This window comes from Corvus cornix, chromosome 18 (assembly GCF_000738735.6).
Source record: "Corvus cornix cornix isolate S_Up_H32 chromosome 18, ASM73873v5, whole genome shotgun sequence".
Taxonomy (NCBI): Eukaryota; Metazoa; Chordata; class Aves; order Passeriformes; family Corvidae; genus Corvus; species Corvus cornix.
This window is the reverse complement of record NC_046347.1, coordinates 4,044,577-4,061,769: the sequence shown is the minus strand read 5'-3', so window position 1 is coordinate 4,061,769 and position 17,193 is coordinate 4,044,577. Positions and strand designations below refer to the sequence as shown.

Here is a 17,193-nt window from a genome sequence, read left to right as displayed (position 1 = left end):
AATAGACAAGAGTCAAAATTCTTTTCCTAAGTTGAATTGGTGTTGAAAATTAGTTTCTCTGTTATGCATCCTCCACTGAAATCTAAAACTCATCTGTTGAACCCTAATGTATCTCTATGACACTATCCTTAAGGCATGACCTCTTATCTCCCAACTGGGAGTTGGTGGGGTGCTGAGGCTGGGAGAGAGTCAGGACATCCATCACTTCCAACTTCCTACATTCCCTCATCAATAAAGTCCAGCTATGTAAAATCTAATCTAAGCTACTTCCCTTGAAGATTTCTTTCTACTGGCAAATTGTGTGGTTCCAGATAATGTTTAAGATGCAAATCTTTTCATGAAACTACTTCCTGAACTTGAAAAGATTCTAGAATCATAGGCTGTAAATTGCCACACTTTAGTCTGACACACCTAACACAGGCAAGATGATTTCACCAAATAGTTTCCGAAGCTGACATGATGATTTTTGGCCGCTCTGTGGAATATCTGTCATAATGAACTTCTTGGAATCTCTGTGTGTCAGTGGATATGTATTTTAAAAAGCACCCAGGGCAGCAGCTTGCACAGCTGTTCAGGAGACTGAATAGAATCTCGCTTCTCCTCCTGTTCAGAGTTTACGTAATGCTGGAAGCAGCTGAAATGTGGAAAAATGGCTGTTTACTTAGACTCACTTGTCAAGTTACCAAGGTTAAATATACTGGAGAAAAACTGAGAAGCTGCTTTTGTAAAACTTCTAAAAGATTACAGTTTCAAATTTTTTATATTGGCTTAAAGAGGTTTACATTTAAAGTAATACAGGGACTTTGCTGAATAAGTAGTTCTTAATATTAAAAGGCAGTTAAGAACTTGAATCTTCCTTAACACACATGAGGCTAAAATTAACTTTGGAGATTCGCAGCTCATTTTCAGTCTGACATACTTTAGATAATTCCCCTTGAGTTTAATTTCCAAAGTAAATTTAAATAATGAATAATCACTTGCAATGGCATTCCAAGGGTGGAATTTATGTAAATGGAAGATAAATAAGATTTTTGAAAAAGCACACATTGGATTGAACCATTGACCAGCGGGATTTTTCCTTTTTCTTTTAAGTTTCTGAAAGCTCTGTGGAAAATGTATTGGTCTTCAGCCCATTTAGAAAATATCCTATTTACAGTCACAAATTACTTAGTTTCAGAAATAATGTGAATTTTAAAAAATCGATCTCACATTTTCCTATTGTTCTGATGGAATACCTGAAGTATCTCAAGCATGAATCTCTCCTAATAAGTATAATGTATAATGCCTTTGATTATATTATCATTTTTATGGTTCAAATTTGCTGCTTTTGGACAACAGGCTGACTCTCTTTGGCTTTATAGATCTAAAAAATAGTTCTTAAGGTATATCTCATGAATTAAAGTATTCCTAAATTACAGGTAAGTAATAAGACTGTAAATGGGACAAACACACTTCAGTGATAGAGTAGATTAGAAAAAAATTTATCTGTTTTTTCAGATTGACAAATCAAAGTATAATCCCTTGATCTAGATTGTAATGGCCTTCCTGATCAGGCAGTACATTGTTATTTCATTATAAAAGTTATTACTTTAAAAAGCCATTTAAAAAAATTCAAACTGTATCAAGCTAAATGCCATACCTGCTCATAAATCCTTGCCATTTTTATTCCTTCTAGTCTCTTTTTTTTGTTTTTTTCCTGGAAAAAATGCATTTCACACGTCATGTGAAGAGGAGCTGAGAGGCTGGTGAGAAAAAGGAAGCTCTTCTGCAAGTGCTTTTGAAAGCACAAAGCAGGCTTTAAATATATGGAGAAGTACTTTATTCCCCCAATGCAGTGCATTTTCCTGAGAATTTGTCTTGGATACTTAAATCCTGGAGAAGGGAATAAACTGAGTGTCTGCTCCCAAAACCGCTGAGCTGTTTTCCCTTTTGTTGTAGAACTCCCAGAGTCTCATCTGCTTTGCTTCTTGTCTTTGTTGAAAACTCAGCCTTATTTGCTGTTGGAAATGTGTTGGTAAAGCTGTGGTGGAGCAGAGCCTTGTGTGGAATTTCTGAATTTATATGAAGTGCCTGCAGTTTCGCTGGTGGTTGATAGTGGTGGTGGTTCCTGTGTTACCACACGGTGTAAGAACAAATGATTGTTTGGCCACTTGTTTGGAATGAGCTGTGGGTAACAAATGTGAGAGTTCACTTGAGCGAGAGGGAAAAATATTGACTTAGCAGCCTGCTAATGGTGCAGTTTGTGTTATTTTGTGTTATTTTGTGACGTGCTTAGCTATTTCCATGCTTGGTTTCCTGTTGGTGTTATTTTTGTTGGGGTTTTTTTTTTTTTTTTTCTGGGCAAACACATGACCTGACTGTAGCTGACAGCTGCAGTTCTCTTGTTCACCAAAAGCTTTGAGTCAGTTTTTAACAAGTCCTTTACACTTTAAAAGCTAAGACACCACTGCTGTCACACTCTGAAAGGTGTCAGAAGAAAGAAAATATGTATCAAAACAGTTCTTGTGTTGTGTTCTGAAAGCACTCCAAGCTTTTCACCCTTTGCAGGTGATTTAGCTCTGGTGTGACGTGCTGCTCCAGGATCTGTTGATGCAGCCAAGTGATGTTGCCTTTGAGTTAAAACTCTTAAACAGGTGGGAATCTGTCAGAAAAGAAGTGGTTACACATCCTGCAGAGTCCTGGACACTCAGAATCTGGAGAAGGTATAACTCCATGCTCATGGTCTAAGGCGTGATTAGACAGTAAGAAGTATATGTAAAAGTCTTCAAAACCATGTGGGAAAGAGATAATGGTGAATTCTTTTGGGATTGATTAAAAAAACATACCCAGTGAAAAGCCAGAGGTTGCTTAGAGGTCAGAATGACGTGTTTCCATATGGCTTGGGCAGTCCGTGCTACCTGAGGACTTCCCAAAAAGCACCTTCAGTGGGAGTCCAGAATCTGGAACCCAGAATTGAGGGGATATTTGTCGTAGCCAGGACCACTTTTGCTTTGAGCTCAGTTTGGAGTCAGTACATTCCTGGAGGGAGGCCGGCGATGGAATCTTCAGGCTGTTGCATTCTGAATGTGGAATGAATCTTCCAAGAATATGCAAGGAAAGCTGTTAATTAGCTCAAGTTGAAATTAATTACAGGTTAGTCTTAAATGGTCTATTTCATTTTCTCCCAAGTGAATTTGTCTTCCAATTTTTTCATGGAGTTTAAAAATGCTGCGCATATATTCTAAATTAAGAACTAGGATGTTAAGCTGAATTATTTAACTCTTTCTTTAATTTTTGTGATACAGTTAAGACAGGTCAGGTTAGCAGCTCATGTAAAATGTTAAGTAAGGCCTATTACAGGTAATTTAATAATTTGACTTTCTCACAGTCAAATTGCAGCTGGTTTCAGCCGTCCCCAGTCAGTCAGTGGTGTTTGAGGTCAGAGCCCTGCCAAGGACCCACGCTGGTGGCACAGCCGATGGCAGCATGGCTAGGAAGGGAATGCCTGGCATCATCTGCACTCCACTGCAGCGTGGGCCAGCACTGCCAAAAGAGTACAAGCCAGCAGTGAGCCATCACGAGTTGAGATCAGCTCTCAAGTTCTTGGCTTTTCTCTGCATAGCTTTTGTTCAAGTCACGCTGATTTCAGCCCAGTCCACAGAGGTTTTCAGCTTGTGGTTCATGGACTCTGTCTAAGGGTCAGAGAAATATCACCAATATGTGGTTTCCCACTGTAGCTAAGCTGGTGCACCAGGCTGCTGCTCTTGCTTTCTTGCAAAGATGTGTTCATCAGCAAGCCAGCTTAGGGACACAGGCTGGTCCAGAGCTGTCTTAGAGAAAAAGAAGATAAATTCCTTGTCAACCCAATTTTCTCACTGGGTTCCCTTAAGGCTGCTGAGCATCCCTGTGGGAGCAGGTGCTTGTCCCCCCCGTGCTGTGGGTGAGCTGATGGCAGCTGGCTGCAAGAAAGAGGAGTCAGCAGGGCATCTGTCACTAAGGTTGCACTCTGGGAGCCCTCCATTCCATTGGGAAATAATTAGGGATGTGCAGTTTGAAAAATGCAGAAGCTGCTTGCTGTAACAGTAAATGAAGGGGCCATTAGAAACCTGATTCAGCAGTCTTCAGGTATTATTTAGCAGTGCAAAGTACTTGCAAATCGCACTTAATGGCTTGGAGTTGTGGATTCTGTGAGTTGCTTTGGCATAAAGGGTGTTCTGTCCCTGCTTCAGAAAAATGAAAATTAGAAATGTCTGTGTTGTGTGCTGGAACATGGTCACATGTGAATGGAATGGCTGCCTGTCTTGCTTTGTATTCGTGTTTAAAACTTCATATTTGAGCATTTTCTATCTTGGACTCCTCTTGCATTTTACTTTATTATAATTAGTTTTGGGTTCTATATATCAGCAAATTTGAAAATAAAAATATCACTGAGCTGTTGGAACCTACCAGCTTTAACTCTGGCAACAGCAGAGGGATCGTGGGAGGGAGCAAAGAGAAGCTATTTTTTTGCATTAGAAATGAATTTTTGTTTGAACTGTTTTAATTGTTAGTTATATATGTTTGGGTTCTCTTGAATTACTGTTTCAATATTGTGTCATGGTCAGATTGATTAGGTTAAATATCTAAAGCTGTGGGGTTATGTATTACTTACTGGATAATTACAACTGTTTTCATTTTGTTGGTATTTATGTTCTCATAACTTAAGTATGGATGCTTCTTGGAATATATGCAGATCAATTTGTGCAGGAGTTGAAAGCTACACTGCAAACCTCACCATCTCAGCCTGTCTGGTAACTTTCTGCCTTGCCTGCTGCTGCTGTAATATTAGATCATATCACTTTGACAATAATAGATCTCATTTTGTGAAAAAGAGTATTTCCCTGGTGATGGTCAGGGTGGCAATGTGCCATTTAGAGTTGTTTATGCCAGAACAGATGGGAACAGCTTCCTGATGAGAGCACTTCCTTTCTTGAGTGCATTGTGTCCTTTCATTTAGTGTAAAATTCAAATGCCATAGACATTCAGTCCAGTTCAGGCACATCAGGCAGCAGAAGCCTTTCCAGAGGATGGCTTCTTCTGGCTATTTCATTCAGTGTGTAAATTATACTGTATAATTTGCAAAACTCTCTTTGCTGTGCAATTCATTGGCTTGTAGATAAGTTCTGCATTACTGAATTCAAGGTTCTATGAAATCACTTATTTCTATTGAAGTGTTTCATGGTCTGCGTGGTGGAGCTACTGAAGTTGTAATGAACAGGATTTAAAGCAATTTCACTTGAACTTGTTTGTTCTGTGTTGACTAAACTGATTCATGCTTTTGTTTGCCTTTCTTTGCTGTAAAGGAGGGTGAAGAACAAAGAACTGCTTGTCTATAATCTATGAGTTTAACTGCCTTTTAGAAAAGAAGCAGATGACTCTTGACTGTTCTTCTTTTATCTTTTGAAGCTAGGTGGTATCTCTGTCTTTATTTTATAGGGGAGCAGATGCAGGGGTGCAGAAGTTGTACCATCCCACTGATGGCTTTACACTGGTATTACCTGGTTGGTGAGATCTGGATGATCTTTATTCTGTCTCTTAATGAGAAGCACAGAACTGAATTGCACCATGAGGCCTCTCTAGCTAGTGCTGCCTTTCAGGCAGTGGCCAAGGGCAGTATCTGCCTCTAGGGGAGAGGACAGGAATGAGATAAACATATGGTAACACTCTCTTAGGACACTCTCTCATCCTCCAGCAATGTGTCTTGACAGCCCTTCTGGTCCAGAATGTGCCGTTGTGAGGAATAACATCTCATGTGCTTGATTTCTTGTGCTCCCAGCTCCTTTCTGGAGCCCAGTGAACTGTGTGGTGGCACCTTCCAGCAGGAGTTGGCGCTTCATGACACACTGTCAAGAGATGGATCCTTTCCCTCGAGCCTGGCAGAGCTTGCTCAGCCTCACACCTCCTGCTCCTTGTGTCAGAAGAGGCAGCACAGCCTGACTCAGGCTCCCTGTGCTGCCTGCCCTCTTAGATCTGGCAGGTACCTCCCTCAGCTCTTAAATTGCTAGTTTTCATGGTGGTGATTTTAGTTAGTTCAGTAGTTTATGATTTCACATGAGGAACTGCTCTTCTGTACTCCTGGTTTTTCACCATCAGTTTTTTACCTTTTTGAGGGTTTCCTGATACATCCATGTCTGATGTAAGGTATTTTTTTTGTTATGCTTCCTAGCTTGAGGTAAGTAGTGTGCAGGCTCCAGACCCTATCATGCTGCATTTTGATGGCACTCCATTGGCATTAGTGAATGGTCAAGATTTAAAATTACGTACTTAGGAAATTTTAAATGGTTTGCTTAACAGAGTATGGCTGCTCTCTACCTGGAAGTTGATATTTTGCTGGTCCAATAGCCAAATCAAGGCCTTGCTGTTTATCTTGAATTTTATGTTCTTCTGGTGAATCTCACTGTACTAATGATAGTCTTGGAAGAGTGAAATCAGTGGTGCAGTGCTTAGAGGCCAGTTGCCTCTGGGCCAAATGAAAATCTGGTGGGTGAAGGCTGAGGCAATGAAGTCAAACCTGTTCCACTGAACTTTCATGGGGAGGGAAAGTCTGGAGACTTTTTTCCTTGTGGTAGTACAAGTCTATTGCCTCCCAGGCAATGGTTTAATGAGGAATTCTGAGCCCATACTGTAGCAGTGCTGTAGTCATCCTGTCCTCCTCCACTGATAAATTAGATTTTGTCTGCACAGTAATAATTTTATTTTAAATAGCCTAACATATTCCAGATGTTAAACATGTTGTAACAGACCTTCTTATTGAAAGTGTCTGTGATTCTAAGACCAAACAAGTGACGAATACTAATTATAGGACTCATAAAAGTGAGACTTAAGCATGGTACAATAGAGCAGCAAGGAATATTTGACTGTTCTAAAAATAGATCCTCAGTGGACACAGTGGGACTGCAGCTGAATTTTAAAAAACTGACTGCAGAGGAACCAGACATGCAATTTTGTTAACTGGAAAAGGAAAGGGGAAGCCAAGTACCAAATTCTGCTTTCAGTGTGACAATACCCCGTGCCTCTGAAATGCCTGTTGGCAACATGGAGCGTGGTTGTGATTGTTCAGCTGCTGTAAGACAAGGAATGGTAATTAGAAGAAATAGTAGGACAAGCTTAGTGATTTACAGTTGGTTTTATGTGTGTCTCTTAAAAAATTCACGGGAAGATATGTTCCTGTGTTATGTAAGGGGCCGTGTGTTGCCAGTGTTGCAGAGAAATAGGAAATGCTTGGGAATAGCTCACATTCCCCAGTAATCACATGTCGGTCTCCAGGCATTTAAGCTTTCCCTGGCCTGTCGCCAGCCTTTGCTGTGATGCTCTTTTGGAGGTCAGCTTCTTCTCCAGACTGCTTTAACCTTGAGCCAAAACAGTCGTGTCCTGTGCAATTGGGGTCAGAAGCCAAGTTTCCTCTCTTAGCAACTACTGAAGTTGACTTTAATTGCAGGGCACATTCTGTCAAACAAAGCCTTGTGCCCGGAGCTACGTGGCTCCTGGGCCAGACTGATTTCCATCTGTCTTGCTTGGAACACGGGCAGGGCAGGCATTTTTCTCTGAATATAGAGTAGTGTTGCAAATGAGTTTGATGTAAGTAAGTTACGGTGAGATTGCGAGTCCATCTGGGATTGCTGTTGCCCCCTCTAGGTCAGCTAAGATCTGTGTATGTTGAAGAGCAACTTGGAGCAGCACAGCTGTAAAGTCTGTCCTCAATGTTCCACCTTCACTCTAGACCAGAGCAATGTCAGTTGTTTTCTAACCAGCAATTTGATCTTGGTCTCTCAGTCATAAGCCAGCCTAACCTGAATGATCAGGCTTTCCCAGCTTACTCCAAAGGAAAGGAAGATTAAATTTATTTTATTTGCATTCAGCGTGGTTGTTGTTGGGTTTTCTGTTCTTAACCTTTTGTTTTTCTTGTGGAAGGAGTGCTACCTGCCCAACTTCCCTATTCCAGCTTCTCCTTTTAGACATTTATGTCTCAAGATTGTGCAGAGGCTGCAGTTGAAGTTTGTCTTGCTCACTCTTTACTGGAGTGGCACTTGGGTGCTTTCAGGCTCTGTGGACTTCCCAAAGGGAGGAAGAGAATTAATGATTCTCTTGTGTGTGCCTGGAAGGCAAAGCAGGTGTAACTCAAACTCCTACACAGGCTGTCCACCAACTCCTCTGTCCTGCCCTCATATTAAGGTGTCCTCTGAAGATGGACATTGAGGCTCCCATACAAGAATCAATTCTTACACAATTCCACCTGTGCAAATTTATTTAAGCAAACCACAGATGACTCAGATCTGTTTTAAAGTAACCACTCTTCAAATTAAAGTCCTGTTGAGGCATGTCTGTGGTTATTGAAGATCATCTTTTACAGATAGAAGATGGAATGTTAGCCCTTGTCTTCAGGTCCCATCCTTTATCCCCAGTTTGTTCTACCTGCTGAATTGGTGTACCTTTTAGCATCAAAACTTTGAATAAAATTACGTTAAATCATTGAAGCTTTAATTTTTATCTGGAAGAAGATGGAATCTCTGTGTGTAGCAGAGTGGTTCTTAAGTGGTTGTGAGCCAGTTCCCTTCCAGTGTCGTTCCATGCAACATCAGGCCACTGTAATTTTGCTGTGAGCTTCTCTCTGAGCACTTTTCTGAAATGAAAATTGTGTTGAATGTGTTGGACAGGAAGGAGGTGCACTGAGGGGGATAAAGTAGTGATCTGTGTAGGAAGAGCCTGCATGGGTGGCTTGACTGGTCACATCCCCGATGAGAATTGAGGTTTCTGTGTCTGGCTGTTTCTTTCTGGTTCAGGAAAGAGGCTCTTTGCTTGGTGACTACAGCTGAATAACTCAACAGTGAACTACCAGTAAAATTGCACTTACCTAGGAGATTGCTTCATAACCTGTTTTGAATCTCCTGCTTTATTTATACGGCCTAAATTATTTTAATGAAGTACTAAAATATTAAAGTAACTTTGTTCATGCTTGAAAACACTGAACACTGATGCTGAGATTCCTTAGCTCTGTAGCCAGCACATTTGTGCTGCCATACAGAGGATGTTTGCTGCAGACCTTCCTGTCCCCCAGTAACTCCTTTTTTTTTGCTCCTGCCTTTTGCCTTTTCTTTTATTCCCTTCCTTGCTTTTGGTTTTGGCCTGTCTCAAGCAAATCTATACTTTTTTTAGTATAACTCAAATTTGTCAAGAATGCTTAATGAACATATATTGTCAAGTATTTCCTTGGCTAAGCAGAGAGTTTTACTGATATTTAGTTGCAGGTACTGTCTAAATGGAGCATTTGTGCAATAAGCTGCCTGAAAATTCCTTTTGATTTCTGGTTTGTGTGCTGGTAGAAAAACAAGCACATCTTTGCTTCACATTTACTTTGCAGAGAATGTAAACTAAAACTCTGAAATGTGTGTAAACTTTTTTAATTACTGCAAGGAAAGATGCTTTTTTTCGCCTGAAATTGTTACTCTTTTTGATAGTAGGCAGGGTTTGATGTCTTCTGTAAGCTAACACCAGTAAAAAATTAGTTCTAAATCCTCTTCATGAGAGTGATACTAATATTCATAATCCTATCTAGTTGATTCTTAGCCTGAATTTCTCCAAAACATTCTGTGCAATAGCTGCCAGGTGAATTTGTTGCAGTTTCCTGTGATTGGCAGCCGAGATAATGTCCCAAAGTCCACATGGTTTGGGGTCATGTTTTGGGCAGTAAGAATGTTTTGGTTTCATTAGGACTCCTGATGCTTTCTCTGCATGATGACCTCAAAGGAAAGAAGTTTAAGCACAAGCAAGACAAACAAATATAGTACCAAAGTTTGGGAAGATGGTGTGGATGCTGTGATGAGTTTCCTTGGAGATCTGTCCAGTTTCAGTGACTGCTTTTGCAATGACCTGGAGGATGTAATGAGCACTGTGGTATTTTCAGGGGTGGACTGGGCAGTGCTGGGTTCATGGTTGGACTCAATGATCTTAATAGTCTTTTCCAGCCAGAGTGAGTTTATGATTCTGAGTGCATTCCACCTCACGGGACTCAAAGCCAGGTTACAAGAACTGGCCTGCAGGGTTGCCTTCAGGGCTGTTTAGAATGCCAGGCTATGCATTTGGTCTGGATTTGGAATGTAATTAAACCCAATAAGTGATCAACACTGTAACCATGGAAATGCTGCCTGAACTATAGAGAGGAACAGAAATGTCAGTATTTGTGTGTTGGTGCAGTTGCTTTCACTTGGAAGTGCTTTGTAGCAGTTTAACACATGAAAGGTGCTGCTGTCAGAAATCCGAGGTGGTGTGTGACGTGTTGTGTAAGCAGCACTCTGACTGTGAGCTGTCGAGCTGCAGTTTCCTTTGTAACACCATTTCAGTGGTATTTTGTGATTTTTGTGATTGGCTGTGTGTATCAACTATGGTTATGCCTGACATTTAACATGAAACTGTTGCTTCTGCACTGCAGAAGACTTGGAAAAGATTAAATAGGTGTGAAATAGCCTGGATTGTGTCTGCAGAGCTGTGTGGAGATAAAGCTCTGTTCTGTCTCTGTTCTGAAAGGTTGTTTTGCTTCCCCAGGCGCATCCCTCGTGTTTTGGATGAGTGGTGGTAAGTGCTGTTTGAAGCCAGGAGCCAGCAAAAAATTGTCTCTAAATTTTTATGGTCTCCGAGTAACTCAGTGGAGCCAAAGCACAAGAATAACTTCTCTGCTGTTTCCTGTCTCCATAGAGATTTTTAATTTACTGAATCAAAGCCTTTCATACAAGATCACAAAGTAGTTATTGAATTTGAGTTTAGTCTGTATACTGGGTTATTTTGTAGTGGTTATGGGCAATGTCCTCATTGTTTTCAGGAATTTGCAGACTGGATGTGAAGCTGGGAGGTTTCTTGCTGTGTTTGTAGGATTTGAGCAGCAGATTGCCTGCTTGGCATGTGGCAAGGCTGTTAACCTATTTGGTAGAACAAATATGTATTGTTTGTTCAGTGGTGACATCCACTGGAGACAAGATCACTTTAACAGGTAGAGTGTATTTGAAATGTGCAAGACACTTAACTGGGTGTTTACTTAACGTGAAAGTACTGTGGGCTTCTAATACAGCTAAATGTAAAATTGGACAGAGCAGTCTTGCCTTCTTTTTGTATGAAGTAATAAAATCTGAGGCTTTATATAGTTAAGCTAGGGTGAGTTTAAGTGTGTTGGAATAAATCTGCTCATCCTTTCTTCCTCTTTCTTTATGGACATTTGTAAGGCACAAGTGGGTTATTCATAGCGATGCAGAGCCTGAAATCCTTTTCAGTGAAACCTGACTGAATCAAGAGAAGCCCTTAAACAAGTATAGGCACCGAGAGAAGACAAGGACGAGTAGGGATTATGCTCTTCTGTACACCTAATAAAGCCTTTTCTTCCATGCAGGACTCTTGAGTGACAGAGGAGCTCTCAAGGGCAAGAATTAATGGCTTTGGCAAATGCCAGGAAAGGAAAGGTTTTCTTATTGACCTCTGCTTACAGATGGCTTAATTTTCCTCAGTTCCTGGTTTCATGGAGAATTTCTCAGTAATTTCATTTCCATTCCACAGGAGAGGTGAGCTGAGGAAGCTCAATTTGCTGGCTGCTGAGCCAGTTATGCTTTCAGATGCTTTGCCGAGACAAGGATACTGTAAAGAACAAGTCCTTGTAGCACTTGATGATTGAGCAAGGCCCAGGGAAGCCCTGGTGGTGTTAATGAAAAGGCTTCTGCAGTGATCTTCAGTGTTTGTAGGGTGTAAGGGCAGCTTAGAGCACTTAATTAGTTACTGAATATTAGTATTACTATTACTATAGTATTACTATTAGTTACTTAATAGCTGTGGGTCTTGGAAGCCCGGGGAGAGCTTAGAGACTGTGCAGGGTCCTGTAATGTGTGTGAGGTCAGGATTCATTCAGTGAGGGAAGTCTCTCCTGGATCTTCTGAGTAGAAGAGGCGTAGACGTGGGCTGTAAATCTGAGCACCCCTTCAGTGCAGTATCATAAATATGGCATTTGAAGAATCTGAATATCATGCTGCAGTAAGTTTTTTGAACCACTGACAGTTTCTCTTCCCAGATACTCTACCTGAAAGCTCTGATCACTGCCTTGGAGAACATCCAAGGTTGTTTTTCAAGATTGCTTCTCTCTCTGTTTGAGAAATAATTAACCTTCAATTACAACTCATGAACAACATCTGTGCAGAGTAGATTCTTGTTAGTACTTGTCTAATTTGTATAATAACGTGTTTGTGTGGTCTATTAAAAAAAATAAAAGACAAGCCTCAGAACTTCAAAAACAAAAAAGCCATTGTAATTGTAGTTCAAGGATTTAATGCATAATTATATAAAACTTTCACAGCCTCCTTTATGAAAATTTTAGACTAACTCCATTGTTTATGAACTTTAAGGCAGGAATGTACTCCTGCAAAGTAGAGGGAGTTGGGCCGTTTTGGGCAATTACTTGGGAATGCTTTGCTTTGGAAGGCTGGATATGAACAGTGCTGTAAACATACACTCTTAATGCACTAAAGATCATTTAATTTGAAAGTTCCAGGTCACTTCTTATGCCTGTGTAGTAAAGAGGAGCTCTTTAGCCTCTAAAATGGAGCAGAATGTTTGTCTTACTGATATCGACTTGTCCTATTGATTTTTTCGGTGCAACTTACAGAAGGGTTATTTATTTTATCTTGGATACACTTAATAGCCATCATTAATACTTGGATGGCCAAATTTCATCTTGTACCAGGGAACAGATGGTGAAGACAATTTATCCTGTTATTGAATGACTTGTGCCACTACAAGGTAAAATGCTTTTGGACCGTAATGGAGGGAGGATACAAGAGGGACAAAGTGAAATAAGGTCGGCATGCAGTTGTAGGAAAGTGTGATGAGGAGAAAGGAGAATTGTGCAAATTTTTTTCCTGTAGCTTCAGATAAGGGGCCACTTGCATTTACCAGGTGAATGTCAGCTCTCATTTTGGGAGATCCTTGGGAATGCATCCCAGCACACGGTGCAGCCGTGCCCTCAGAGCCACCTGCTCTCTGCTCTTCACACCCTGCCCAAGTACGGCCCTGCTTGGAAAGGCAGGATTTTCCTCTCTCCTGTGGAATTCTGCTCTGTGTAGAGTGGAAGAGTTTCTTCCTGTTGCAAAATGAATATATTAAAACAAAGGTATATTTGAATGTGGGGCATTGTGATTTAATTTCTTTTTTAACAAACCAAGATGGAACAGAGCCTTCCTTTTTAATGAATGCTTGCTGCCTGCTTCATTTGTCTTAATTCTTAAAATCTCTGCAGTGGCTCTGTTTCAGGTGAAGAGTTACAATTTTTAATTCAAATTGCTTCCACACAAGGTATTTCCTGCTGTCCTTTCAACTTGCTTAATCCAGTTCCGTGATAAATTGTTATGCAAACATTTTGTTTGTTGATCTTGCTCTGATAGCCAGCAGGTTCACCATTGGTGAGTCTTGCTGGAAAAGCTATGGAGTAGTCTCTTTGTTCTAGTTCTAATTTTGAACACTCTAAAATACTTTTTTAAAGTAGAAATTACAGTGGAAAGCTTAAACTCTTTTTTTATTTTTTTTCCATTTTAGAGTAAGTCATAGTGTTCTTTACACTCTGACTAGCCATATCTTGATGGCATAGACTGTGCTAGGATTTAGAGAGAAGTCAAAGGACTGTTAAACTACCTCATATTTGTCAAGAGCCAGAAATGGTACATAAAGGAAATTTTTATTTAGATGAGACACAGCCATTCACTGTCAGGTCTGACCCTGCCCCTCCTGCTGGGTTGTCTGTAGTCCCCACAAGCCTCAGCTGTAGTCTGTGTAACTAAAGCCTTCTCCTTCTTTTCCAGAGAGAGTTCTAGAACTGAGTGGCTGCCAAGCAGCCTTTGTTTCCCAGCAATAAGAGAATAACTCCTCTCTTCGTAAATGAGAACATTAAATAAAGTGAAAACATGGCAGAGAGAATAACCACTTAAGCCTCCTCTGAGCAAGGGCTGCTGTGGAGAGCTGCTCTGAGGGGAAGGTCACTGCACAAAGCCGAGGGGAACGTGCTGCTTGGAGCAGGGGCCTGGCTGGGACTTGTCCTTGGAGGACTTGTCCTTCCAGAGCTGGCTTCACAGGAGAGTTTCTTCCCAGAGAGCTGCCTACCTGTATGTTAAAGATATTTGTGCTTCCCCAACGTGCAGTTCGCGTCACGTTCCCTCTTCCCGGTGCCTGGGAGTGTTACCTTACCAAAACCCCTATTTCTGGAGCTTTTTGAGGTGTAGCCACTGTAACCATCTGCTCTCTTGCACACACGCCCCCGAGCTGATCACTCCCATGTGAGCTAACATCCCTCAGAGACACTGGCACTGAGATCACACTGCTTTGTTCAAGTCTCACGATTTTTATACTGCTTTGAACAAGTGTCATGATTTTTATACATATGTATGAATTGCAAAGGGAGTGGTAGAGAGCTCTGAACAGCAGAATGCAGGGCATGGAAAGTTATTTGCTGCTCTGTGAGAGTTCATCCAGAATCGTTTCTTTCCAAGTTCAGCTGCCAAGAATTTGAAACCTCTTGGTTGCCCTCCCATGAGTCGCTGCTTTTCCTATTGATCTGCAGTGCAAGAGAAGGAAGGGATGCAGTGCTCTGCAGGAATGATCAGGCTGCTGGAATGCAGCCTGTTGAGCCAGGGCAGCATCCTGCTTGAGTGACCCTTCTTGTTTCTTGTGTTTATGAATAATTCAGAAATCCCCCACGGTGGGAGTGGATAGGCGAGCACAGTGAACGTTGGTATGCACTTGCACATTGGGACCCACACATGATCAGGTGCTGCAGGCAGAAATTAAAGTTAGCACCGAGTGCTGCAGATGAGATTGGACTGCCAGGATGAATCTGTTCGTGGGTTCTCTTGAGGTGCCCTTGGAGAATGTGGTGCTGCTCTTGGAATGCTGCTCTGCCAGCAATTTCAGACAGAAAACATCAGAAAGAAATAAATAAAACATCTTAACGGCTTGATTCATGCTGTTAAGCTGTTAAAGCACTCAATATGCTTAATTTTCCAAGTGGTAATTGAAATTCCTCCTTATGTCACCAGGTTAGAATTCCTGTTTGGAGGATTCACCTACTAGAACAGCACAGCATAAAATTGCTTGGAATATTTTTTTTCCTCTTTTAAATATAGAAGTTAGTTTTGAGTCATATAATGGAAATACTAAATAATCCCTATCCTTGAAGCAGGAGACTGGGAATATATTAATCTGGCCAGAGAAGCTGAGTAATTTCTTTGCATAAATGACTGGCTGTCCCCACTGACGACTGAGCACATGCTTATTATCAAGGTATTTTATTAGCCCTAGGCATGGTTTGAGAAGGAAAAAGCCAGAAGTCTTTAAAAACTGGGTTGGGGTCATACCTAAGTGCTGTTTTAAAGATGGTATTTTGAAAAGAACTCATTATTCCTGATATTAGAATTCCAAAATCTAAGGGCAGCGGCAGCAAGTACAATTCCCTTGGCTATGAAAAACGACTGCAATGGGTTTAAAATAGTCTGACTTCTGAATTGCTTTCATGTCTTCACACTCAGCTGAAATACTAGCAAGGATAAAAGTGGAATAAATCCTGTTATTTTGACTCTACTCTGAGCATGAGTTGCTAAGGGAAGCAGTTGGAAAAGAAGCTTTATTACAGTGCTATTTTGGTTGAAATTATGCTTGTCAGTGCTCTTGCTGTTAACATGCATTAAGAAAGTTAAATTTGCAGTTCAAGCTGCTTCACCAGACTGTGTTTTTCTTGATGCACAATGCAGCTTCTAATGTATCAGAGTACACAAACGTTCCAGAGGCTGGTGGGAAATGTAAAAGTACGTTATTGAGGAACTGCAGAATTGCAGGATCAAAATCATTTTTTGAAAGATCCATACACAGGTGTCTCAGCCAAGGAGGTGGTGTGACTTCATGTCAAGCCCAGCAGCAGCTGCAGAGTTTTGAGGATGAGCACATCTGTGCTTTTGACTTGTGCTCCATGTCAGTCTCCACACACCCTGTGTGTTAAATGTGGTGGGGAAAACAGTGTCAGTGTCATGTCCTTGCAACACCGTTCATGGGTGCATTTAGTGCTATAGCAGCAGCATTTCACTCCTGCGTGGAGCCCTTCAGGATTTTCTGCAGCTGCTTCTCTTTTGAGGAACTAATTGTCTTTGATTGTATCTGTACAGTGAAATTGGAACACTTAAGACAAAGGTGTGGAGTATCTGATTTTATTTGTAAAGAGAGACCTATCTGTCCAGGTTTAACCACGATGCTGTCAAACAAGGTAGGGGCAGCATTTTATAATGAACTCCGTTTTGTCAGCCTGCTGGAGGAATACTGCATAATGCAGTTCAGTTATTTCCTGTCTGCAAAGCTGGATTTGAGACAAAATTTCTGGTTCAAAACACTTCAATAACGCAGCAAAATCTCTTCAATGTTACTGGAAAATAAAGGCGGTGTTTGATCTTTCTTTAATCTTCTCATGCTCCTTTAATTGCTCCAGTCTTGACCATGCATGTGCTGCTCTGACTCACGTGGCTCTTGCTGTGTTGTACCACAAATTACAGGTTTTCTTCCTGTGCTGCGTTGGTTCGTGGTGGAAGATCTGTCAGTGTCCTGTAGCCTTCAGCAGCTTTTTCCTGCCTACTCTGCACTGTGAAAGGCAGCAGTTTGTCCCTTGTGGAAGGCACAGCCATGCTTGAATCAGATTGAGTATTTTGATGTGGCCATGCTTTGCTCTAATCACCTTTTATTCAAACAGGGCTGTGCTGAGAAATGGTGCATTACAAGGACATGCTGGCAGTGGGACATAAAGAAATAAAACCAGCCTAATTTAAGAGCCCAATAAAATTGACTGTGAACAGTTTTCTGTGTGTATGTTCTTGAGGGAGAAAGAATCCTGAGTCGCTCTTAATCTCTTGGAAGCCCTCAAGTACTTTGCTGTAAGCATTCAGCTTGCCAGCTTCTGGCAGATAATTATTTTGTTTTCTTCCAAATTGAACACATTCAATTCAGTCTTGCCATTTGAAACAACCCATTCTTCTTGGGCATTTTTTTGTTCACAGTTCAGCAAACACCCAGGAGCAGGGTTCACAGGGCAAGCATGAAGTGTTTGGAGGAGTAAGATGAGAAAAGCATCAGTATGTGCAATGAAGGAGATTTGCAAAGGCTTTGGCATAAAGGGGGTTG

The 17,193-nt window shown here is 41.2% G+C and overlaps 1 protein-coding gene across 1 annotated transcript in view; it reads left to right on the top strand.

Moving 5' to 3' along the window:
• The window catches only part of SEC14L1 (SEC14 like lipid binding 1), a 40,478-nt gene that overhangs the window by 4,913 nt on the left and 18,372 nt on the right, over positions 1 to 17,193 (top strand). The gene's annotated exons all lie outside the window — the stretch shown is intronic.